The 17,076-nt window shown below is 38.8% G+C and overlaps 1 long non-coding RNA gene across 1 annotated transcript; it reads left to right on the top strand.

Moving 5' to 3' along the window:
- The first annotated feature begins 5,418 nt into the window (after positions 1-5,418).
- LOC133252059 (uncharacterized) lies at positions 5,419-14,019 on the top strand. The gene is made up of 3 exons (XR_009737796.1): positions 5,419-5,523; positions 13,329-13,414; positions 13,877-14,019. It is a non-coding gene; the product is annotated as an uncharacterized LOC133252059 (long non-coding RNA).
- Positions 14,020-17,076: the final 3,057 nt, after the last annotated feature.

The raw sequence follows: 17,076 nt of genomic DNA, 5'->3' as shown, positions 1-17,076 counted from the left end.
CTATGGTTTTTCCAGTAGTCATGTATGGATATAAAAGTTGGATGATAAAGAAAGCTGAGCACTGAAGAACTGCTGCTTTGGAACTGTGGTGCTGGAAAAGATTCTTGAGAGTCCTTTGGATAGCAAGGAGATCAAACCACTCAATACTAAAAGAAGTCAACCCGGAATACTCACTGAAAGGACTGATGTTAAGGCTGAAGCTCTTATACTTTGGCCACCTGATGTGAAGAGCCAACTTACTGGAAAAGTTCCTGATGCTGGGAAAGACTGAGGGCAGGAGAAGAAGGGGGTGACAGAGGCTGAGATGTTTGGATGGTATCACTGACCCAATGGACATGAGTTTGAGCAAACCCTGGGAGATAGTAAAGGACAGGGAAGCCTGGTGTGCTGCAGTCCATAGTGTCACAAAGAGTTGAACATGACTGAGCAATCGAACAACAAAGGATAACCTGGAAACTGTTAATACACAGTGTCCTGGGTCCCATCCCTTGGATTCTGATTTGATAAATTGAAGTGGGGCCAATGAAGTTGTATTTCTATGAAGCTCACAACCAATAGGAATGCTTGTGGTTCAAGTACCATATTTTGAGTAACACCGGTTCAAATTTCATTTACCCCTTTCATTTCCCAATGTTGCATCCTATGTCCTTGAGTTTAGTTCTCAAGAGTACTTAGGCATGAACAGATGTACAGGTCTTTTAGAAGGAGAAATACCTCATCTTGGCAGAAATGATGCCAGTATAACAGATGGAAAATGTATCCAATAAACTGAGTATTTATACAATGTTAAAAGATGTAACTGTTTTATTTATAAGAATTTCATCAATTATTCCCATTGTAAAACCTTGGGAAAAAAAGTGAAAGTGTTAGTCACTCAGTCGTGTCTGACTCTTTGTGACCCCTTGGACTGCCCACAAGGCTCCTCTGTCCATGGAATTTTCCAGGCAAGAGTACTGGACTGGGTAGCCACTCTCTTCTCCAGAGGATTTTTCTGACCCAGGAGTTGAACCCAGGTCTCCTGCATTGCACGTGGATTCTTTCCCATCTGAGCCATGAATATCATCAATTATTCCCACTGTAAAGCCTTCCTAAAATTCACTTAAGGGATTAATAGAAATAATAGGAAAACAGAGATATGCCTTGGTTATAGCCACTGTGAATATGCTGCTGTAAAACTAGTATAATCACAAACTATTTGAAGAAGCTCAGCAAGGATTGGTAAGGAAAACCTCAACCAAATTATATTGGCAGGTCGATGATTCTCCAACAACAACTAGGTGTCCAACAATTAAATTCTGACACCAAGGGTCCAGAGTTAGTGCACACCCAACAGGTTAAGGACTCATTCCCACAAGACTGCCCCCTCTCCATATGCCAGGGGCCAACAACACTTCTAACCAACCATCTATAAATCCGGGGGTTTCCTGTGACCCTTTGCTCAGGTTCTGAAATTGCTAGAATGACCCACAGATGCAGGAAAACAGTGTACTCTCATTTACTGGTTTATAACTGTGTGGATCACAATAAACTGTGGGAAATTCTGAAAGATATGGCAATACCAGACCACCTGACCTGCCTCTTGAGAAATCTGTATGCAGGTCAGGAAGCAACAGTTAGAACTGGACATGAACAACAGACTGGTTCCAAAGAGGAAAAGGAGTACGTCAAGGCTGTATATTGTCACCCTGCTTATTTAACTTCTATGCAGAGTACATCATGAGAAACACTGGGCTGGAAGAAACACAAGCTGGAATCAAGATTGCCGGGAGAAATATCATTAAACTCAGATATGCAAATGACACTACCCTTATGGCAGAAAGTGAAGAGGAACTCAAAAGCCTCTTAATGAAAGTGAAAGTGGAGAGTGAAAAAGTTGGCTTAAAGCTCAACATTCAGAAAATGAAGATCATGGCATCCGGTCCCATCACTTCATGGGAAATAGATGGGGAAACAGTGGAAACAGTGTCAGACTTTATTTTTGGGTGCTTCAAAATCACTGCAGATGGTGACGACTGAAGCCATGAAATTAAAAGACGCTTACTCCTTGGAAGGAAAGTTATGACCAACCTAGATAGCATATTCAAAAGCAGAGACATTACTTTGCCAACAAAGGTCCGTCTGGTCAAGGCTATGGTTTTTCCTGTGGTCATGTATGGATGTGAGAGTCGGACCGTGAAGAAGGCTGAGTGCCGAAGAATTGATGCTTTTGAACTGTGGTGTTGGAGAAGACTCTTGAGAGTCCCTTGGACTGCAAGGAGATCCAACCAGTCCATTCTGAAGGAGATCAGCCCTGGGATTTCTTTGGAAGAAATGATGCTGAAGCTGAAACTCCAGTACTTTGGCTACCTCATGTGAAGAGTTGACTCATTGGAAAAGACTCTGATGCTGGGAGGGATTGAGGGCAGGAGGAGAAGGGGAAGACAGAGGATGAGATGGCTGGATGGCATCACTGACTCAATGGATGTGAGTCTGAGTGAACTCCAGGAGTTGGTGATGGACAGGGAGGCCTGGCGTGCTGCGATTCATGGGGTTGCAAAGAGTCAGACATGACTGAGCGACTGAACTGAACTGAACTGAACTGAAGGGATGCAAATCTGAAGTGGCCAAATAGAAAAGATGGTTGAGACAAGTTATAGGGTGTAGGCATGCAGAGCTTCCATATCTTCTCCAGACAAGCCACCCTCCCAGCCAGTAACATGATTACATGAAATCATATTTAAGAATCAGCTATACTGTCAATATGTTTCAAAGAATGAATACATATGGAAAGGAATTCTGAGATGACAAATTACTTCCCTTCTCAGTTTCAGGACTACCAATAAGGAAAAAGAGTACCAATGTTAAACCACTCCAGTATTTTTGCCTGGTAGGCTGGCAGGCTACAGTCCATAGGGTCACGAGAGTCTGACAAGGCTGAGCAACTAAACAACAACCATCTTTAGGTGTGACCTGATTTCCTTCCTAACCTACCTATCTGCTTTGGTGAAAGAAGATGCCTTACTGTAAAAATAATCAGAACTGAAGTATTCACAACCCAGCAGCTTGTCAAGCACTGTCACAGAGGGAGTTGTATTGAAATGTCATTGTGTAGACATATCTGAATCATTGGCCATTTGTGCATGAACTTCATCACCAGGCCTGGCGTGGGGGCACAAGATGCTGAAAGTTCTAACACTCTGGTCACTTGTTTGGTTTTTCTGGTGGGCAGCACCATTCTAAAGCTATCCAGAGCACACACCCCCTGCCCCTGCCTCTGCTCAAGAATCATATCATTGGTGTACAAAAGAGCAAATTCAAAGCATTTTAGGAGCTATGCTAGGAACCTGTAACAAAGACAATAAACATCTTCTTATACTACAGCAAAAAATTGCTTTAAATTTATCTCACTCAAAAGCTACAAGTCATGAGAGAAAAGGCAATCTTTTGTCCGATACTCAGCTCTATCACCCATAACCATAGTTTGAACCAAAGACCATGACTGTCCACAGCAATGCCACAGGGTTATCAGGCTCAGTCTACTCTTGGAACTGTGGTAAAGAAGCAGTGAATACATTTTAGAGACTTCTCAATAGCCAAAGCTGAAACTAAAAGAAATTCTCAGGATAAATCCTTTTAACTATATAGAATATCATACTCAGTGACAATTTTAATTTACTGAATGTTGAATGTGTTATTTGTTTAAAGATAATCTTTATAAATTCAACATATTTTTATAAATGGTAACATTCATAAAGAGGCTCCAACTTATTCATTTGTCATTTCTCATGTAATAAATTTAAAAAGCAATGCATAAGCACTCAGACTCTCATACACTATCCAGTCTTCATCGGCTACATATGGAGATAAAACTCCTGGTGTTTCCTCTTAAGCTGAAAATACTGCCCAATCTCTTGTCATAGTTACGATTTTTTCCCCATTAACATAAATTTCCAAAGTTTTTTCCAAGCTATATATTACGTATTATTTATTCAGTGATTCCCATAGCCCTGGCCTGTACTGTGTAATTTACTTTAATTATTACTGTTCATCCTCACCAGGGCCAAGACTTAAAGTGAGATAAGTGAAGCTTTCACCTTGGGTTCAAACTCTGAAGAGCCATCAAAAACTTAGTAATCAAGACTAATAATATTTTAATGTAACATTTCTTAAAAGTGAATACTAATGAAAGATTCATGATAAACAAAATGTTAAAATTTTAAATAAAGACTAGATCAGCATTCTTGGCTTTTTTCTTGTCCCTCAGGTTATAATATGGTTCATCACTCTTACTGATTCCTCACAACAACTCTACAAGGTACAAAATAGTATCATTCTCACTTTATGAAATGAAACAGAGAAGTTAAGTACCTTGTCCAAGATGACACAGTTGGTTAACAGAGAACCAATGTGTCTGACTTCCAAACTCTTCCACTGTGCTGCTGCAGCACCTGTCAGTATTTACTGAATGCTTTTTACATGTTTAATGTTAGGGGTTACAGTGCCCAACCTGAGGTCCATGGTTCATTAGAAGGGCTTGCAGTTCTCATTTAAAGCTGTTATACTCATGATCATATTTCATGACAGTGAAAGGATACAGATTATAATCAGGCCAACAGAAGAGACACATGGGGCAGAGTCCCAGAAATTCCCAAATGTGGAGCTTCTAACTAATCTCTCCCAGTGGAGTCGGGACAGATTGACCTCTCCCAGCAATGATATGTGACAATATGCAAATGGTATTGTTAACCATTTTTCACTAAGACCACATGTCAGGCACCATGAGCAGGAGAGAAGCAGGGTATGAATTAGACTACAGACACCTCTTTTTGGAAGAGAAGTTATGCCCTAAGTAATATGATTGCATGAAATTCTACTTAGGATTCAGCTATATTGTCTATATACTGAGGAGAATGAATATATATGGAAAGGAATTCTAAGCTGGCAAATGACTATCCTTCTCAGTTTCAGGACTGCCAACAGCAAATCTTTAGGAGTACCTAATCTTTAGGAGTCTGATTTCCTTTCTAAATCTACCTTTCTGCTTTGGTGAAAAAAAGATGCCCTAACCGTAAAAAAGAATCAGAACTGAGGTAGAGATATCAAATAAGATGCGTACACATCTGTATATTATTCATAAATAGCATTTGTCTTGTTCTATGACCCTTAATATATTTCCTTTGGAAGTGTAGAACATTATCCCTATTGTCCTAGCCTAACAATTATAACAGTGTCTAAAAGGTGGGAAGTACACTGCTGAGGGTATGAGACAGTTTTAGATGTTATTGGGTTGGCCAAACCCTTCATGGATCACAGCCTTGTGTCGCAAAGGGGCTTGGGTAACTCAATGAAGCTATGAGCCATGCCATGCAGGGCCACCCAAGTTGGATAGGTCATAGTGAAGAACTGTGACAATACATGGTCCACTGGAGGAGAGGATGGCAAACCACTCCACCACTCCAGTATTCTTGCCAAGAGAATACCATGGACCGTATGAAAAAGCAAAATGATATGACACCAGAAGATGAGCCAAAAAATTTCATTCAGGTAAGATCTTACGGGAAAACTCAAATGAACTTTTTAGCCAACCCCATACATAAACAAATAGGTTTTTTGTTTTTGTTTTAATGAGTGTGTACTCAGTCTTGTCTGACTCTGCAGCCCCATGGGCTACAGCCCACCAGGCTCCTCTGTCCATGGAATTTTCCAGGCAAGAATACTGGAGCAGTATTGCCATTTCCTACTCCAAGGGATCAGCTCGACTCAGGGATGGAACTGACATCTCCTACATCAACTTGCACATGGAACCGGATTCTTTACCACTGTGCCACCTTGGAAGTCCCAGTGTATTTTAATAACCATGTTTTATTCACTGTTTATTAGAAAGTTTCATTATAAATATATTAGAAACATGCTAGGGACATTATGTAAGCTTTTAAAAATTGTAAACCTAAAGATGTCAAGTAACTAAAAAATTTAACAGGAGAGGTCATACTCAGTACATGACAAAAGGAAGGAAGGAAAAGAAAATAATTGAAGCTTAGGAAACCATGGATTAGTTAGATACAGATTTTATCCCATTTTTTGTACGTGAAAAAGGATCAGTTTCTGAAGGGCAAAACTAGCCATGTTCAGTTTAGGTTTTATTGAGTTAAAATTTTCTAAATTGAAGAATTTCTAGGGGGGAAGGGTGGGGAGGGGGAAGGCAGCATTCTTTCTAACCAAATTCAGAAAATCTGATCATTCTGAAGTATTTTCAGTCCTGAATTGACTAAGTGATGAAATGTTCTTTGGCTTAAGTCTCGTCTAGTGCTGACCATTATCATCCAATTCTGTAACCCGCCTTCCCTGGGCCCTGTGGTTGTCTCTCTGATCTAGAAAATCAAAAGGTGAGCTGAGGTGGAAGCAGGGGAGCTGCTCCCCCAGGGTTCTTCTGCCACCTCAGTCTGACCTTTAGAAAACGGTTCCTCCTCCCTGTACCGCACTTTCACCATTTGGGAAGGATGGGATGGTGACCTTCTCAGCACATGGTGGGAGGAATGAGTTCCTGTCTGCTGGCACCCTGAAACTCCTGAAATGAGAAGAGGAGGAGGTGAAGGAACAGCGGGGCTTCTGGCGGAGCCTGTGATCACAGGAATGAGCAGAGCAGGTGGCTAGTTGATGGAATGCAGGGCCCATTCTGAATATGGAGAAATTTATGGGCTATACCTGGAACTCCCACACTCCTGTGTGGTAATAGAGCTCAACCAGATGAAACTGAATGAGCAAATGTTGAACTTGGGTTGGAGGGGGTGGCACGGGTAAAACCATTTCTTGGATTTTTCTTTCTTTTTTTGTTTCTTTTTTGGTTTACTTGTTTGTTTACAAGGTACTAGGAAAAAAGCATTATTGGAGATGACTGGATTTTAAGATTCATAAACAGGGAGTGTGGAATAGCATCGTGACATCGTCACTAGTTACAGAGGCTTTAGAACTGGAAAGGTCTGGTTCTCAGTCCATTACTTCCTATGTGACACTGAGGAAATAATCTCTCAGTTTCCTTAGTGTGACGTGAGTATAGTAATAGTAGCAACTTCCTGCTTTATTTCAGAGAATTAAATGAGATAATGCAGTGAAGCATACAATACCTGACACATAATTCTGCCTCTGTTATTATTGTTATTATTAGTTTAATTTAACCTCTCAAAGTTGCATTTCCTCATCTGTAAAATAATAGCAATAACTATCAATACTTCATTATGTTCCTGTGAGAAGCAAAAGAGATAATGCAGGTGAATTATCTGTAAACTCAAGTCACTCGGGAGCTTTTCTGCCCCTTGGAGCTTTACATAAAATTGGCTTGAATGTTCTGAATTTTAAAATGTGTGTGTGATCAGTGTTTACTAACACACATACACACACACACACACACACACACATGAGTTTCAGCAAATTTCCCATCTTTACTTTCTCACTGCCCCCTTATCTCTAGGCCTGAGTTTTCATGGGCATCTGCCAAAATCCCCACATTAAATCTGGACACAAAGCTGTTCTCATTCTATTCTCCTAAGAGAAGCCATCAAACATTCACACACTTAGAGCTTTACTGAAGAATCATAAGATGTACCCTTATTATTGCGCTCCCCTGGCTGCTTTTCTGCCACACGCCACCAGTGTCTGCATTCCCAATGCCTGTCTGACCATATGCCATCCCCCTGTCACACAGAGCTTGCTGGGACCAAATATCTTCCTTTGTAAACAAAAAAGCACCAAGTAATTTCAAAGCATCAGGATATGCAAATTATGAGTAAGTTGGAATTTTAATCCCAAATCAATTCAGGATATATTTATTGATGCTCATTCTATGCCATAGACGGTGCTGCTTTCTAAGATGCAATAATGACTAAAGCATATTTCCTGCTAGAGAGCTAGCAGCCAGGTACAGAAAGAGTCAGAAGAAAAAAAAAAATGGCGTCAGGACAGCTGCATCGTGAACAGCCAAGGATAGGAGGAGCAATAAAACAATAGGGGGGTGGAGCCCCGCACCTTTGGAGAAGATAAAAAAGGCACAGCAGCGTATGGAAAAGAAAAGATAACCCCAAAAAAGAAAAAGAAAGATAAATGGAAGCTCACTGTAGGAAAAACCAGTGTGAAGGGACAAAAAATTTACAAACAAAGGTATGTTAGGGGAACAGAAAATAATTCTTTATGATTACAGTCCACTTGAGGCATTAAGTTTGGATATCTCTTCCAACAAACAAATACTTCTAAAAATAAACAAAATTGATAAGGCCTATTTAAATACTATTTAGATTAAAAATAATGTTCAAATCTAGCTCAGAGTTACTAACTGAAGTTAAAGCAAGTCCCCAAATTTGAGGCTTATTCTCACAATATCTTGCAATAGATTGGATGAATAATTACATGAACTTAATGAACTCGATATCTGCAGAGGTGATACATAAAATATCTGCTACTAAAAAGCATGACTCTTTCACTCTTTGTGCAGAAACCACAATATATAGGGCTTCAGAAGGCATATGTAGATGTAGTCTTGGATGCTAAGTTCATTTCAGTCGCTCAGTCGTGTCCAACTCTTTGCGACCCCATGAACCGCAGCACGCCAGGCCTCCCTGTCCATCACCAACTCCAGGAGTTCACTCAGACTCACGTCCATCGAGTCAGTGATGCCATCCAACCATCTCATCCTCTGTAGTCCCCTTCTCCTGCCCTCAATCTTTCCCAACATCAGGGTCTTTTCCAATGAGTCAGCTATTCGCATCAGGTGGCCAAAGTACCAGAGTTTCAGCTTCAACATCAGTCCTTCCAATGAACACCCAGCACTGATCTCCTTTAGGATGGAATAGTTAGATCTCTTTGCAGTCCAAGGGACTTTCAGCAGTCTTCTCCAACATTACAGTTCAAAAGCATCAATTCCTCAGTGCTCAGCTTTCTTTATAGTCCAACTCTCACATCCATACATGACCACTGGAAAAATCATAGCCTTGACTAGACAGATCTTTGTTGGCAAAGTAATGTCTCTGCTTTTCAATATGCTATCTAGGTTGGTCATAACCTTCCTTCCAAGGAGTAAGCATCTTTTAATTTCATAGCTGCAATCACCATCTGCAGTGATTTTGGAGCCCTCAAAAATAAAGTCAGCCACTGTTTCCACTGTTTCACCATCTATTTGCCATGAAGTACTGGGACTGGATGCCATGATCTTCATTTTCTGAATTTTGAGCTTTAAGCCAACTTTTTCACTCTCTTCTTTCACTTTCATCAAGAGGCTTTTTAGTTCTTCACTTTCTGCCATAAAGGTGGTGTCATCTGCATATCTGAGGTTAATGATATTTCTCCCAGCAATCTTGATTCCAGCTTGTGCTTCATCTAGCCCAGCGTTTCTCATGATGTACTCTGCATATAAGTTAAATAAGCAGGGTGACAATATACAGTCACCCTGTATAATACAGGGTGACAATTCTTTGGTATTGCCTTTCTTTGGGATTGGAATGAAAACTGACCTTTTCCAGTCCTGTGGCCACTTCTGAGTTGTCCAAATTTGCTGGCATATTGAGTGCAGCACTTTCACAGCATCATCTTTCAGTATTTGAAATAGCTCAACTGGAATTCCATCACCTCCACTAGCTTTGTTCGTAGTGATGTTTTCTAAGGCCCACTTGACTTCACATTCCAGATTTCTGGCTCTAGGTGAGTGATAATACCATCATGATTATCTGGCTTGTGAAGATCTTTTTTGTACAGTTCTTCTGTGTATTCTTGCCACCTCTTCTGAATATCTTCTGCTTCTGTCAGGGCCCTACCATTTCTGTCCTTTATTGAGCCCATCTTTGCATGAGATGTTCCCTTGGTATCTCTAATTTTCTTAAAGAGATCTCTTGTCATTCCCATTCTATTATTTTCCACTATTTCTTTGCACTGATCACTGAGGAAGACTTTCTTATCTCTCCTTGCTATTCTTTGGAACTCTGCATTGAAAAGGGTATATCTTTTCTTTTCTCCTTTGCTTTTCGCTTCCCTTCTTTTCACAGGTATTTGTAAAGCCTCCTCAGACAGCCATTTTGCTTTTTTGCATTTCTTTTTCTTGGGGATGGTCTTGATTCCTGTCTCCTGTACAATGTCATGAATCTCTGTCCATAATTCATCAGGCATTCTGTCTATCCCTTAAATCTATTTCTCACTTCCACTGTGTAGTCATAAAGGATTTGATTTAGGTCATACCTCAACGGTCTAGTATGAGAAACAAAACAAAAATATATTCATTGTCACATTACTCCTTTTGCGGGCAATTTTTCTAGTCTCTGTCATTATAAGTTACTCATTTCAAAGAAAACATAATTTTACAGCTGGGACTAAAATTTCCATTTTAAAATTAGTGAAGAGAATATAAACATCATAAAGAGAGGAAAGAGAGCATGAAGTTGGAGGTTATCAAGGTCCAAAAAGAACCAGACTTATCAACACAGAACTCAGAAAAGACCCAGGTAAGACAGAGAATAGGTTTCTTGTACAACTCTGGAGAGATAAGCAATCTCATCTGTTTCCCTTACATAAAGACACTTCTTTTCTTAATTATTGCAAATATAATTCGGCTTGAAAGAAATCCAGGCATGCTTGAATCCCAGGATTTATTCATCCCAATATAATCCAAGGAATGGCCTCTGGGCTTTAGACCTCCCTGGCCCAATATGCCCAGTCCTACTTCTTGTATTCAAGCTTGGGTCCAGTGATCTTAATTTTCCTTCCAGTGCATCCGTATCAACTGAGTGATGAGCATTTATTTAAAATGGCTTTCATCCACACTGTAAGAGTAGTTGAATACATTTGAAATACCCTAATTAGGAATCCATACTCCAGGCATTTCACTAACAGTTGTGTACACTCCAGAGGTGGTGGCATTAGTGTTTTAAAAACCACTGTATCGATTTGCTATGGTGTTCACTAGTTAGCACAGAGGATATTAAAAATCAGTTTCCATTGTGGAAAAGCCACAAAAGTGGCTTTGTGAACAAAACCTTGTTGAAAATTATTGCTGATGAGCTCAAGTGCTTTAAAATGCCTTTTGATTATTACTACAGAACTATAATAGACTGTCCTATGAGAGAGTCCATTTCCTTTCAAAATGGAGGAATCTATGGCCTGATCCAACCAGCAGTTTTGTTAATCCTGACAGGTGTTCCTGGAAATGAATCTTTCATACAAGAGGAATTTTTTAGGAGTTTTAAAAGGATTGAAAGTCTTTCCTGAGCATAACGAACAAACGGCATGACTGTTTATGTACCTAGTTATTAATGTTTGATTATGTGCCAGATTTTCACTTGAGACTAGAGCTCATTGAACCATTACACTTGAGAGTTTTGCTGGACTAGGTGAAGACAGATAGTTCCCACTTACCTCTAACTGTTGGAAGTGATCAATATGTACAAAAAGAACTGGACTAATTATGAAATCTAAATGACCTCTGCCTGGGCTCTAGAAATTCCAGCCTCTATAGATACACACAGTTGAAAGCATCACTTAACTAGAATCCTGCCACTTTAGTACTAGGGTAACATTATTCCCCAGGTAATATTTGGCAACACTTGTATATATTTTGGTTGTCCCAACTGGATGCAGGGTTATTACTAGCATCTATCTGTTCGATAGAAAGCAGGCATCAAGCTGGACTCAAAACTGCCAGGAGAAATATATCAACAACCTTAGATATACAGATGATACCATTCTAATGGCAGAAAGTGAAGAGGAACTAAAGAGCCTCTTGATGAGGGTGAATGAGGACAGTCAAAAAGTTGGCTTAAAACTTAACATTCAAGTTACTAAGATTATGGCATCTGGTGCCATCAATGCATGGCAAATAGAAGGGGAAAAAGTAGAAGCAGTGACAGATTTTTCTCTTCTTGGGCTCCATAATCAATGCAGATGGTGAATGCAATCATGAAATTAGAAGACATTTGCTCCTTGAAAGAAAGCTATGACAAACCTAGACAGTGTATTAAAAAGCAGAGATATCACTTTGTTGACAAAGATCCATATGGTCAAAACTATGGCTTTTCCAGTAGTTACGTATGGATGTGAGATTTGGACCATAAAGAAGACTAAGCACCAAAGAATTGATGATTTTAAACTGTGGTGTTGGAGAAGACTCTTGAGAGTCCCTTGGACTTCAAGGAGATAAAACCAGCCAATCCTAAAGGAAATAAGTCTTGAATATTCATTGGAAGGACTGATGCTGAAGCTCCAATATTTTGGCCACCTGATGTGAAGAGCCGACACTGGAAAAGACCCTGACGCTGAGAAAGATTGAGGGCAGGAGGAGGAGAGGACAACAGAGGATGAGACCATTAGATAGCATCAGTGACTCAATGAACCTGAGCAAACTCCAGGAGACAGTGAAGAACAGGGGTGCCTGGCATGCTGCAGTCCATGGAGTTGCAAAGAGTCAGACCCAAAGTAGCAGCTGAACAACAATGCTGCTAAACAACCCTCCAACAAAGAAATACCCAATCCCAAATGTCAACAGTGGTGATGTTGTGCAATCCTGTAATAATGATATAGTTGTAAAACATATAATGTACAATTCAGTGACTATAGTTGAGAACACTGTACTATATAATTGAAATTTGCTAGATGTTCTCATCACTCTCTCCCCCACCCAGATAAATATATGAGGTGATGGATGTATTAATCAAGTAGATAGAGGGAATCTTTTCACAAAAGGAAAAAAAGATACTATGGGGAGACCCAGACCCTGAAAACTGCTGAAATCCTAATCTCCAATTCTTTTTCAAGACAGGCAACTTCTCTATTTCCTTTCAAAATATTCTCACCATCCTATCCTAAGTTCCCCTTTCCCTCTCAAATAAAAATCTAGGTGAGGGATCTTTTTCATGAGACGAGCTCATGAAAAAAAATAGACCAGTTCACAAAATATATAAACTTGTTCATTCCTGGTGAAGCAAACGAGCCTTGAACTGAAATCATGAAGACCTTCCAAAAGGGATGGTATGTGAGCAGAGATGAGAGTGTTTGCATCTTAGTTTTCAGACACTTGAAACACTGAGAGCATATCAAGCATTAAAGCTCAATAAACTATCTGTCCTCATCACTGCAGAAACCAAAAATTCAGTGCAAATGTTTTGGGCATTGATATTACATTTTCCTTGTTCTTATTTTTGTCTAGAAGGCAGGAGAGGCAAGTGTGGTAGTGATATATAATAATGTCAACAGTAATAATGGAGGTGATGATAATGAAGATGATGACAGCTATTTACTGCTCAAGAATAATTTCTTACAAGCTGGGTACTGTGCTACAAATATACTTTATGTTACATTTTTTATATCTATTTTATTAGAATTGCAATTCCCATCTTGCAGATGAAGTTATGAAAGCCAAAGGAAAGGATTTAGGCTAAATTCACACTGATACTTAATGAAAGAGGTAAGTTTCAAATCCAGTTCACAAATCTCTGATATACATACTTAAAATTCATTCAACAAAATCATTAAGTAATTACCATATTGGGAGCTACCCAGGTGGCTCAGCAGTAAAGAATCTGCCTGTCAATACCGGTGACGTGGGTTTAATCCCTGGGTTGGGAAGATCCCTTAGAGAAGGAAATAGCAACCCACTCCAGCATTCTTGCCTGGGAAATCCCATGGGCAGAGAAGCCTGGCGGCCTCAAGTCCACACAGTCACAAAAGAGTTACACATAACTTTGTGGCTAAACAACAAGGCACTTATTTGGGATGCTTGAGATAAATCAAAAAGGACAGACATCTCTTAACCACTAAGTTATACTACCGCTAGTATGAACATTTCAGCTATAGTCTTGCAGTAAACTGTTTTCTTTGCCTATAACTAGATTTGATTCTCATTTTTTTTTTTTTTTTCATTCTACAGGTTTGTCATCCTTTGGTTCTGATTCAAGTCAGATGTCATTGTTAGAAGATTCTTGCTCAGCCAAACATAAGCATTAGGACAGAGTAAAATCTTTCTGATTTTCTCAGCCTATTAAATAATAAAGCTTAGAGGAGACTTTCATAAACTAGAGCACAAGTTCTCAGAAGTAGAGACTTGGAGAGGAAAGCATTTACTGAGGCAAAATTCTCTTTTAAAGTCTACATGAGGATCTTATTGAGATCCAGGATTCTTTAATCATGAAAGATTCTTTTTTTTTTTTAACTGTTGGCAGACCCAGTATTACCATTGTGACCCACGCAAAAATTCTCTTTGCTGTTAGTAGCTGAGGGTATGTGATTGGAGATTAGCCAGAGGAAGGACCATTGAATCAAACTTTTCGGAAAGGAGGAAGATTTTCAGAAACACTGGTTTTGTCTCATGGCAGTGGGCTCACCAGCCATGGAACTGTAAACACTAATCCATTTTATCCATCAGCAAATGTGACAAGTGTCACGAAATTGTCGTAGAAAAATGTGAAAGAGTATCCATTTTGAAAGAGATGAAGGAGACATTCAGGGCCCAAAGAACACAACAAATCTTGGTCCACACGGGGATGTAACCTACAGCCATCCAAATAGTATGTTCACATCTGGAAAAATGAAAGCTACCAGCAAGGGACTACTGTACATGATTAAACTGCTAAACAAGGCTCTCACTACTGATCTATGACCTACCAGCTATGTCACTTAAGACAAGTTACTTACCTGACAATTTCGCAACTTAGTTTTTCTCACCCATAAAAGAAAAATATTACCAGTTCTTACTTTGGAAGATAAAAATGAAATAATGTACCTAAAACACTCAGCAGAATTTCTGACACATTCTAACAACAAATTTAAGGTACTGCTACTGTTAATTGACCTCATTAATTCAGATAAATGCATTCAACAAATGTTAGGAAACCTAAAATCAGAACTTTTCTTGCAAATAGTTTTCCCTGTAAAACATGAGATAAGATGACTTATTTTCCAACGGCTTTTCAAAATCTAAGAAGCTGGAATTATCTTATCAGGAACATTTGGATTATAGAAGGAAATTTCAAATCCCCTAGAATACACATGTAGGTTTGCCACAGCAAAATCTCTAATGCCTTAATCATTAAACTAGTCCCTTATCTTTACTTTGAAATAAATTGTTTCTCACTTTTTTTTATTTTGTTTTCTTCATAAGGGTATTCTAAATTTGAAGAAAGAAATTCATAGTTTTACATATGAAATATTCAGGAAAAGATGTTAAAACTAGGAAAGTGAAGAATCCTTTCTATCAAAACATTTTATATTCTGTAAGGGAATAAGGATACTTACTCATGAACTATAGGAGAACAAGTTGGTTACTAAATAATGCTCCAGTGGACTATGACATGAGACAGATCATTAAATTGAGATTTAAACTGGAAAATACCAAAGGAAGCAATGAAAATTAACTTAGACAGTCCAGAAAGTAAAACTGAAAAGGCAAGGAAATGAAATGTACAGAGGAAATACAAAACCACAGTATGAAGGACTGCTCCTGTGGATATTAGCATGGTGGCAACTGAGCTCCTAAGTGCTTTATCGATAAGCAGAGCTATCATTAATCTTTTGTGACAAGACACTTTGGAGTAACCAAATTGTGATGGTCCCAAGCCCTGAATATCCTGTATTATCCTCAGGATTGAAGATGACTTCTATATACAGTAATTACTGTATCATGTTTCTCCACTGCAGTAAATTTTAGCAGAAATGGCTTTCAAAAGCTGTCTTAATAAAAAGTGATTTAGGGAAAAAAAAATAGTGCCCAACCTCAGTTCTTTCTTTCTCACAATGTTCACCTAGGTATATTTGATTTTGAATTTCTTTTTAGAGGCACAGACCTCCTATGTCGTTTAAAGTTAAAATAAGAAGTGGGAGGTTTGTAGTTGGTTTGAGGGTTCTAAGAGAAACCTCCCAGCCCTTGAATCGTATAATTAGTGCTATTTACACATCTTCTATGAATTTCAATTTATGACATGTATGAAGTTCATGAGAGAGACTCCAGGAAGAGGTTAAGATCAAAGTTGAACAAATAAAATATAAACAATAGGAGAAAACCCAGAATTTATAGCATATGAGAAAGCTTTTCTTAGCAGATGAAGTACAAAAAGGGCCTTCCTGTTTGCTGCAATAATTATAGAAGCTTATAGAAAGACGACAAGTGGGAAAAAAAAAAAAAACATACAGAAATCAGCCCCCCACTCCCACAATGTACTCTTTTCTCATTAGTTTTTTCAATAGCTGGGCCAGGAAGGCAAACTCTGGAACCACCCCCTGTATTTTATCTCAACTCTAGTTCTTATCAGTGTGGCCTTGAGCAGATCATTTAGCTTCTTTGAGTCTCAGTTACACCATCTGTTACATGTAGATAATAATAGTACTTATTTTATTTAGGGTTTTGAGAATTAAAATAGTTAAGGGAGAAATGCTTAGCAAGTGTCTGTCATATAGTATATGCCCGTTGAGGGTAGGAATTTATTGGAGGTTGAACGGTGGACCCTCAAAAAACATATCCTGCTCTTGATGTTGTAAATGTGACAGTATTTGCAAAGTGCCTTCCAGACATAAGTTAGTCCCTAAATAAAATAAAGTATCCTTATAAAAGACAAAAGAGGGGAAGACAAGGTAAAGATGGAGGCAGAAGTTGGAGGAATGTAGCTACAAGTCAGTGGATGTTAGGGCCACCAGAAACTAGGAAAAGACAAGGAAGAATTCTCCCCTACAGTGTGTCAGAGGGAACATCTTTTGACATCTTAAATTCAGACATCTGAATTTAAGTTCCTCCAGAACTGTAAGACAATTAATTTCTGTTTTTTGAAGCTATGCAGTGACTATTTGGTTATAGCAATCTAAGGAAACGAATATATAGTTATTTGTAACAGCTTTTATTAATCCACATATTCTACAATTCCATTTAAAGTGTATAATTCAATAAGGGTCTATTTGGAGGTATATTATCAATTTTTTATATTATAGCAAAACATATATTACATTTTAACCATTTTTTAACCACATAGTGGCATTAATTACATTCACAAAGTCATACACCTATCACCACTTTTTCCTAAGTTTTTCATCACCAGAACCTATAATTCTCTATTTTCCCCATCTCCCAGCCCCCAATACCAT

The sequence above is a fragment of the Bos javanicus genome, chromosome 7 (genome assembly GCF_032452875.1).
Source record: "Bos javanicus breed banteng chromosome 7, ARS-OSU_banteng_1.0, whole genome shotgun sequence".
Classification (NCBI taxonomy): domain Eukaryota; kingdom Metazoa; phylum Chordata; class Mammalia; order Artiodactyla; family Bovidae; genus Bos; species Bos javanicus.
This window is presented reverse-complemented; position numbering and strand designations above follow the sequence as displayed.